Below are 9173 nucleotides of genomic sequence, written 5' to 3' on the forward strand. Positions count from 1 at the left end.
AGTGAGGTGACGTGAGGGAGGGAGTTCCTCGGGGGTGGGTGGCACCTTTCACTGCAGCTAACACTGCCTGCCTTCCTTATTTCCCCTCTCCCTGACGCCCCAACTCCATGAACTTGTCAGGCCCTGCGTGCCTCTGCCTTTGCTCAGACTGTTACTCTGGGACCTGGACCTTGCCCCCATCCCTGCCTCTCTACTCCTTCCCAGCCTAACAGACCCAGTTCCCACCTCACCTCCTTGGAAGCTTTCCCTGAGGTCCCCGTCCACCTCCCTCCCCTGAGCTCCGACAGTACTGTGTTCCTTCTTGGCATCTGACTGCTGTGGTATCCTAACTCCTGTTTGCACACTTCCAGTGACAGGGAACCCACTTCCAGCTCATCTGAATGGCTCTGCTGTCAGCAAGTTCTTCCTTCTAACTAGCCGAGAACTGCAGGAATATCCATCACCATCACTACCACCAAGGTTTTCCCTGTTGTCTACTCTGTGCCCTAAGACTCATGTTCCTGGGGTGAGAGAGGGAAGGACACATGGAGGACACCTAACTATAAGAGCAGTACAGGGACCTGTGAGAGCCCTGTGGTGGGATTAGGAAGGCTTCCTGGAGGAGGCTCATCCATGGAGTTGAGAAGGACAAGTGGACCTGGACAGAGGTGGCTGGCACTTGAGAGGGGTCATGGGTGAGCAATGGCACAGATTCCAGGACATTCAGGCCATGGGTATGGTTGGGGTGCTTGCCCATCATGTGGCTTAGGCCCCCCCAGGGCTTGGGCTCCCTGAGCCAGAGGCTGGCCCCTGCCAATATGGGAAGGATCTGAAGTATGGGGGACAGGGGAGGGTCAGAGTGAGACCCCAGCCTTCACAGTCCTCAGATTGGTACTCTATCCTCCCACATGCCTTGGGATAAGCGAGGCCTCAAATACAGGGGTGAGGGAGAGATCCCTTGGACTTTCACCCAGTGGGGCTTTAAAGCCCCACTTGAAGAAGGCGTCCTTGGGGAGGGCCATGGAACATAGGGGTCTTAAACTTAAGTGGCGCTGAAAGCAGGGGAAGGGAGGGCGGGACTCCTGCTGTTCACCTCCGCCCAGAGCTGCAGCTTCCACATCTGCAAAACGGGGCAGGGGTGAAGCTCCAGCGGGAGGGTGGACAGACGCCGCCACACCATGCGGGCTTCTCCTTCCTGGTGGGGGCATCACCTCGCGCACACCCACAGCCCCTGCGTGCTGTAGGGAAAGCAGAAGCCCCGCGGGGCAGCCGGCCCGCGGCCCCTCCGGAGGCTCTCAGCCCGCAGCGCCACCTCGTGCTCACGCATGGCCAGACACCCCAGATCCGAGAGGTCGCGGAGCCCAGGGCCTCTGGAGGCCAAAGTGGATCTGCGCAGTTTGCGGAGCCAGCCCCTCTTTCCCCTCGCCGACCGCCTTCATCCGGCCACCCTCCGCCTTCCTGGAATCCCGGGACCGAGAATGAGGTCATTGGAATCTTACAGAATTACAGAGGTTAGTGCAAAGATTCCGTTTTGGAGTTCCCAGAAAAGAGTTAAAATCCTGGTCCATCACGAGCCGGTTGTGTGATTTTGGCCACTGCCCATGAAGCCAGCCCTGCTGTGCTTTAATCGTATCATTACAGAGAAGGAAGAGGCAAACGCCCTGTGTTGGTCAATATGGCGAAAGAGCATCTGTAGGGATTTGTATGAAACCCAAACCCTCTGTAGCTCAGGGAGCCGATTAGACTCTTTCAAATCCAGTAATTTCCCTCCATGGGTGTTATCATACCACCCCCTGATTTCCCCAAATTGTCATGGCCAAGGGGCCAAAGGGTTGCCCTCTTGGAGAGAGAGGGCAGATGGCAATGGAGATACTAACACCTAGCAACTGCCTCCAAACCAGCTCATAGGATGTTTCTCTGGACAAGACTGCCAGGCATGTGGGGGACAGAGGCCTACCTCTACTCGTACCTAATGTCCACCAAGACACTAGAGGTCATCGTAGGCTAACAGGGCTCGCCCACTGATGCTCAATGTTCTGTGTGGGCTAATTCGACCAAGGAGCAAATGTCCACTGATACCTAATATTTATCAGTACCTAATGTCCATCAATGACAGCCCTCACCAATGGCTGATATCCACAAAGGGAAAATGTCCAGTGGTGGCAACGTCCACTACTGCCCAACACACACCAATGCCAGTGCTTGCAGGTAGTTCCTTGCAATGATCATTGCTCTTCGTGTCACTACCTAATGTTGGTCCAGACTTAACATCTGGCAACAGCAAATAGCCGTCTAGTTAAGTTACATGCCCTGTGTTTATTTTTCTCTTTTATTTATTTAACTCCCAGTGGTTGTATTTATGGGGATTATTGTGTTTGTTGAGCTGGGTGGGAAAGTCTTCCTGTGTTTACTGTTTAATTCCAAAAGCTATTTATTATTTTATTTGGCATACCCATTAGTCAAAATATTCCAAATTAGGAACACAAGCATACATTTATGTTTCTTGACATATACACATATGTACATGTAACATGTATATATAATTATTAAATACAGGAATGATACAGAAAGACAGAAAAAGAGAAACTGCTTTGAGAACAGAGGTGTCAAGACAAGAAAAATGTTCTAATTAGTTGATCCTTAGAGGAAGCAACTTTTCCAAAGTTGAGTGATAATTCGAGACATCGGCCCTCCTGCTCTGGCAAAGGACAAAAAGCCCTACACTGGGCTGAAAAAAGCTAGGTTCTCTAATAACATTAAGACACTGATGCAAGGACTCCTTCGGGCAGAAGAGCCAGTGGGTAAGGCACAGGCTCCAAAGGGAGGCTGCCTGGCTCAAGGGCAGCTCTGCTACTTCCAGCTAAGCCACTCAGCCTCTCTCTCTCTCTTTTTTTTTCTTTTTTTTTGGCTGCATCAGGTCTTCCTCACAGCATGTGGGATCTTCATTGTGGCGTGCAGGCTCTTCATTGTGGTGCATGGGCTTCTCTCTAGTTGTGGCACGCAGGCTCAGTAGTTGTGGCACACGGGCTTAGTTTCCCCACGGCATGTGGGATCTTAGTTCCCCCACCAGGGATCAAACCCACGTTCCCTGCATTGGAAGGCAGATTCCTTACCAGTGGACCACCAAGGAAGTCCCTCAGCTTCTCTCTGAGCCTCAGTTTCCACATCTGTATAATGGATATAGTAGCCACCTCAAAGGGTTGTTGTGGGAAAGTCAATGTACATAGAACATTTAGAATTGTGCCTGGCATATAATAAGTGCCATATAATAAATAATCTGAAATACAGTTGACTCTTGAACAACTCAGGAGTTAGGGAAGCCAACCCGCCAAGCAGTCGAAGATCCTAGTATAACTTTACAGCCAGCCTTCTGTATCCATGGTTCCGCATCTGTGGTTTCAACCAACTATGGATCATGTAGTACGCATTTAGTGAAAGAAATCTGCATATAAGTGGACACATGCAGTTCAAACACGTGTTGTTCAAGGGTCAACCTTACTTTTTTTTTTTTTTTTTTTGAAAATTCTTTCTTTTGTCAAGCTTATAAGCATGCTGTGACTCAAAACATTCTCAGACAGGGTTTCTTTGGTGGCCATCGGCTCTCAGCAGGTGATCTCATAGAATCTGTTATGCTTAGGAATTTGACTGAAATGAGCTTCTACCCTCTGCACCAGAACATTTCGAAATGGCCTCACCACACAGCTTCCTCCCAACACTCAGTGCTGAGGAAACATCCCATGACCATCCTCCCCAGGCCTGGCAGTCAAAGATGGAATGGCTGGCCTGCTGTAATTTGAGATGCAGGGAAAACTTGCTACTCTTCTCACTCTCCCAGACAGCCTCACTCTCTGTCTGAAATTCTACCATTACTCTTTGGCTTTAGCTGTGATTGTTGTCTGATGTCCTTGCTAGATAGGCAGGGGCCCAAATGTGATGTACTCTAAAAGCTGATTTGGGGACTTCCCTGGTGGCACAGTGCTTAAGAATCCGCCTGCCAATGCAGGGGACACAGGTTTGATCCCTGGTCCGGGAAGATCCCACATGCCACGGAGCAACTAAACCCATGCACCACAACTACTGAGCCTGCGTGCCAGAACTACTGAAGCCCGTGTGCCTCGAGCCCATGCTCCACGACAAGAGAAGCCACCGCAATGAGAAGCTCGTGCACCGCAACGAAGAGTAGCCCCCGCTCGCCGCAACTAGAGAAAGCCCGCATGCAGCAACGAAGACCCAACACAGCCAAAAATAAATAAATAAATAAATAAATAAATAAAAATTAAAATGTAAAAAAGACTTTAAAAAAGTGATTTTAAGGTGATATGTTGATAGGACAGTTGCTTAACATTATGATTCTAGAGGCAAGATTGTGAGACATAAAGAAGGTAGTTGAAGGATAAGGTGTTTTACATATGCTGCCTTCTCTACCAACCAATGTGATATCCTGTTATATTGGTGACCCCCAATGAACCACATCTGGTATTATCACCCTGTGTAGAACCATCCTCTTGAATCTGGGCTGGGCCTGTGATTTGCTTTAATCAATTGAATGCAACAGAAGTGGCTCTGGGTCAGTTCCAGACCTAAGTCTTAAATTCTGGCAGCTTTCCCTTTTGCAATCTTGGGAATCCAGAGCTGCCATGTTCAGAGTCTGGTGAGACCATGTGGAGAAGCCCTAAGGCCATATACAGAGAGAAAAGCTAAGCCATCCAGTATCCCAGCAGATAGCAAACCCCATCCAACCCTTTACACACATAAGTGACTGCAACAAAAGCAGCAGAAGAACCAACCAGCTGATCCCAGTCCTGACTGCAGAATAGTGAGCAAATAAAATGATTGCTGTGCTGAGCCATTATACGTTGGAGTGGTTTCTTACACAGCAGTAGATAACCAAAACAATCAAGTCACAGGCTGGGTTTCCCCAGCCCTGTCGCCCCTCCTCCACCCCCTCTGGCTTTCCTGGTGAAAGAACTGCTAACCTAGTCATGGGACATGAGCAGCTGAAGATGCAAAGATGCCAAATGACAAAGCCAGACAGCCAGAGCCTCCTTGAGGATGGTCAGTCTGAAGGGACCAGGCAGAGAAGCACAGTTGAAAGGAAACACGTGCCCAGTATTTTAAAGTTTATGAGGTGCCACCCTGCACATGAGCTCATCTCTTGTTATGTTTTCATCTCACGGCCACCCAGCAGGCTTGGCCTGTCTCCCCTCAGCCTCTCACTCTCCTCTCAGCCCAGACAAATGACTTGCAGGTCCCCAGACAGACACACCTCTCACGCCGAGACTCCCCTCGTCTCTCCACAGCCCCACCTGGGAACCTGGAGAGTAAAGACTTAGACCCACTGTCCTGCTGGGGGCCTTCTCCTTCCCTCAGAGCCTTTCCTCCAGACCCAGGGACTTACAAGCAGCGAACTGAGGCTGGTGGGAGGCCAGGCACTGGGTGGGGGCAGGTGAGAGCAGTCAGAGGAGAGCAGGGAAGAGGGAAGCCAGTCTGGAACACAGGGGACCCTGGGGAAGGTGTAGCTTTTTAGTACTTCCCGCAGACTGTGGACAAAGTCATACTTAGCTCAAGCTTTAAAAATAATCTCCCCACACACAGACACAAACACTGTAATTTCCCTGGCTGGCCCCATCTGACATCTGTGCAGACACATGGGGGTGGGGAACAGGATGGGTGTTGGGAGAGAGTGTGTCTTAGGTTTGGAGCAGACCCCTTGGGAGTGACTACACGGAACTTCCCTTTGCTAATATGTTCTAAAGGAAGGTGACGCTCGAAGGAGTAGGCGAGGAGTCAGTGAATGCTCGCCTGTCCTCACACCCACCAGCCTGATTACCTCCCACTTATCCTTCCTGCCTCAGTGTTCCTGCCACCTCCTCTGGGAAGCCTCCCCTGACCACCTTCCCCATCCTACCCCAGGCAAGGTTAGATGCACCTCCTCTGTGCTCACCCAATACCTCATCTTCCCTCCAGAGTGACACTCATCACGTTTATTTTCTGTTTATTTTTCCAGCTTCCACTTTACACTGAGGGCAAGAACTGTGTCTACATTTGCTCTTCAAAGGGTCCCTAGCACCCAGGCTGTTGCCTGGCACAAAGTTGGTTATCAATACACATCCAAAAACTAAAATACATCCATTTTATTGACGGTTAAATGGAGACCCAGAGAGGTTAAGGGACTTTCCTAAGGCTGCACAGCAAACTCAGCAAGAAACCAGCTCTTGAGACTTCCAGTTGCGCAACAGGACCCTCCCTCCCCTGCCTCCTCCCCTACCCCTCAGGAGGCAGGTGTGTGCACTAACAGGCCTGAAGGGGCCAGAGTCCCCTGTGAGGGTCCAACTCTTCCTCTCCAGCTCCTTGGCAGGGTCCCACCTCTGCTCTGACTTGCACCCTGTGTCTAAGTCTGTGCCCCACCTCACCCACCCCAACAGCAGCCCCACTGGCTATAGAAGGGCAAGTCCCACCTCTCAGAGCATGCTTCCCCAGCTGAAAGATGATTCGGAGATCGGGAGGCTCCTTCTAACTGAGGGTCTGGGAACCCCTATGAAAGAGACTGCAGAAGCCTAGCTCGCGGCCAGCTCCACATTGCTTGCTGTGTGGCATGAAGCACAAACCTTCACCAAGTACCAGAAAGGCCCAGAAATCTTGTTTTTATCAAATGTACCAGAATTTTACTTCAATATTACATAAGTTTCTAACTTCCACTATTGTGTGTGTGTGTGTCTGTGTGTGTGTGTGTTGCGCGCATGTGATGGTAGTTTTCAGATTTTGAAAACAAACAAATCCAGATGATTCTACTGCATCATCAGGGCTGGGCAACACTTTAAAGTTTACACAGATCTTACATCTCACACCCATACCTCATGTACTCATCACAACCTTCTCATGAGGAAAGCAGGGCAGGGCCGATCACTAACCCATTTCACAGATGGGGAAAACGATGCCTGGAGAGTGGGTGGCAGAACCTGGGACTTGCACTCAAAAGCCCTATTCCAGACTCTGTCCTCTTCCCACTCCTCCGCAGAGTGATTCTGGTTCAAAAAAAAAAAGGAGAATGAATATAATTACTTGATAGACCTGCCCATACAGCTTGCTTAGTCCTGGCAGGGAGCTAAATCATCTGGTGGGAAGCCCATTCTCTAGGAGATGGGGGTGAGAGATGACAGGAATAATAAAACTCTGGGACAAAGGCAACAGGATGCTGAGAGAGTGACTCAAAAGATTAGGGCAGCCCATGGGGTAAGCCCCAGGCCTCAGAGCTCAGGGTCCGCTCCCACACAATTTTAAGCCAGCGTTTGTTAGAAAAACACCACAGTCCTGGCCACAGTGCACCCAGAGGTGGAGCAAACCCAGCTCTGGCCCCCGCAGCTCCTCAGTCTTCGACTGCTATACAGGGTGGCAAGTGGCTACATAGGCGGGGCTGGAACGTGAGTTCCCACCTGAAGGATGGGCGAACCAGGGGCGCCGCCCCGCGCCGCAAGAACGGAGCTGCAGGCCAAGCTCCAGGCTGGGTGCAGGTCTCAGGCCGGCCACCAGAGGGCGCTGCCTGAGACACTCCCCTTTCCTTTCTCTGCGCCGCTCTTCCCCCTCGATTCCTGGAGTTGACGCTCTAGCCCCGGCCTGGGGGTGGGGGTGGGGACGTCGCGTAAGGACAGAGCCCAGAGCAAACTCAGAGAAGCAGGAGCCAGAACCAGCAGTGGTTTTCGCCAGTCACCAAGGACTCCATTGCCTTCACATCGTCCCCTCTGATGAAATAACTTCCAATCTTTGTGCTTTACAGAATTTTAAAACTAACGTATTCAGGTGGGTTTTTTTTCCAATTCAACAAATGGTCAATGCTTATATATTGACTTATTTCATTCTCACTATACAAAAAGATGTTTGACAGTTGAGAACAGTGAGGCTCAAAGAGGTTAAATAATTTGCCCAAGGTCACACAGCAGGTAAATGACAGAGTATATAGATTTTAAAATAAGTCTGTCTGATTCTGGAGCCCAGAAATAAGCTAAGTGCATAGAATGTAAAAGTAGAATACTAACCTTACAGAATCAGAAACAGAGAATCCCAGAGTGCCAGCCTCCTTGGCTCTTTCCCTACAGAAGCCAAGATCGGCTTGGTGGGGACTTTAGAAGGAACTCTGGGTCCTGCAGGCCAGTGGTCCTGAAACCGTGTGCCTCAGATTGGGACTCGAACCCACGCAGCCAGGACTCAAACCCGGCCAAAACCCGCGGTCTTCCAACTGAGATCATACACCTGGTTTTAGGACTTAATGAAACTCAGGTTCTTGATGTCTCATCACAGAAAGAATTCAGTGAGAGGGGCTTCCCTGGTGGTGCAGTGGTTAGGAATCCACCTGATGATGCAGGGGTCATGGGTTCGATCCCTGGTCCGGGAAGATCCCACATGCTGTGGAGCCTAGAGAAAAGCCCGCCCGCAGCAACGAAGACCCAATGCAAGCATAAGTAAATAAATAAATTTAAAAAAAAAAAAAAAAGAATTCAGTGAGAGACAAAGTGATAGGTAAGAAGTGGATTTATTTAGAGAGAAACACACTCCACAGACAGAGTGTGGGCTATCTCAGAAGGTGAGAAAGGTACCAGGGTATGGGGTTGTCAGTTTTTATAGGGGTGGGTAATTGCATAGGCTAATGAGTGGGAGGGGTATTCCAGCTATTTTGTGAAGGAGCGGGGATTTCCAGAAATTGGGCTACCACCCACTTTTTGATCCTTATGATCCTGGCCTTGGAACTGTCATGGTGCCTGTGGGTGTGTCATTTAGCTTGCTGATGTGTTACAGTGAGCATATACTGAGGCTCAAGGTCTAGTGGAAGTTGACTTGTCCTCCATCTTGGACCCATTTGGTTCTAATCAGTTTATGTCATGTCCTAGGGCTATGGCATTCTTTCAAAGGTTGTACCCTGCCCCCTTCCCTCCTGTTTCATTTCCCCTTCAGAGATTTTACTCCCATATTCTTACGGGAAACAGAAGGGCGATGGTCTGTCTTCTGTAACTGCTTCAAGGCTGAGTAGGGGCATCGACCCTGCCTGTCAGGGAGTAAAAATCTCTGGATGCCTGATCTAGGGGCCCCAGGGACAGGAAAGCTCCTTGTTTTAGGTCAGTATGGGCTGGAATCTTCACATAGCTATCATCTTGGTGTGGAACTGTTGTAACTGCTTCCATAGCCTTTCTATGAATCTCCTT

This window comes from Balaenoptera borealis (genome assembly GCF_965194805.1).
Source record: "Balaenoptera borealis genome assembly, chromosome: 11".
NCBI classification, from domain to species: Eukaryota; Metazoa; Chordata; class Mammalia; order Artiodactyla; family Balaenopteridae; genus Balaenoptera; species Balaenoptera borealis.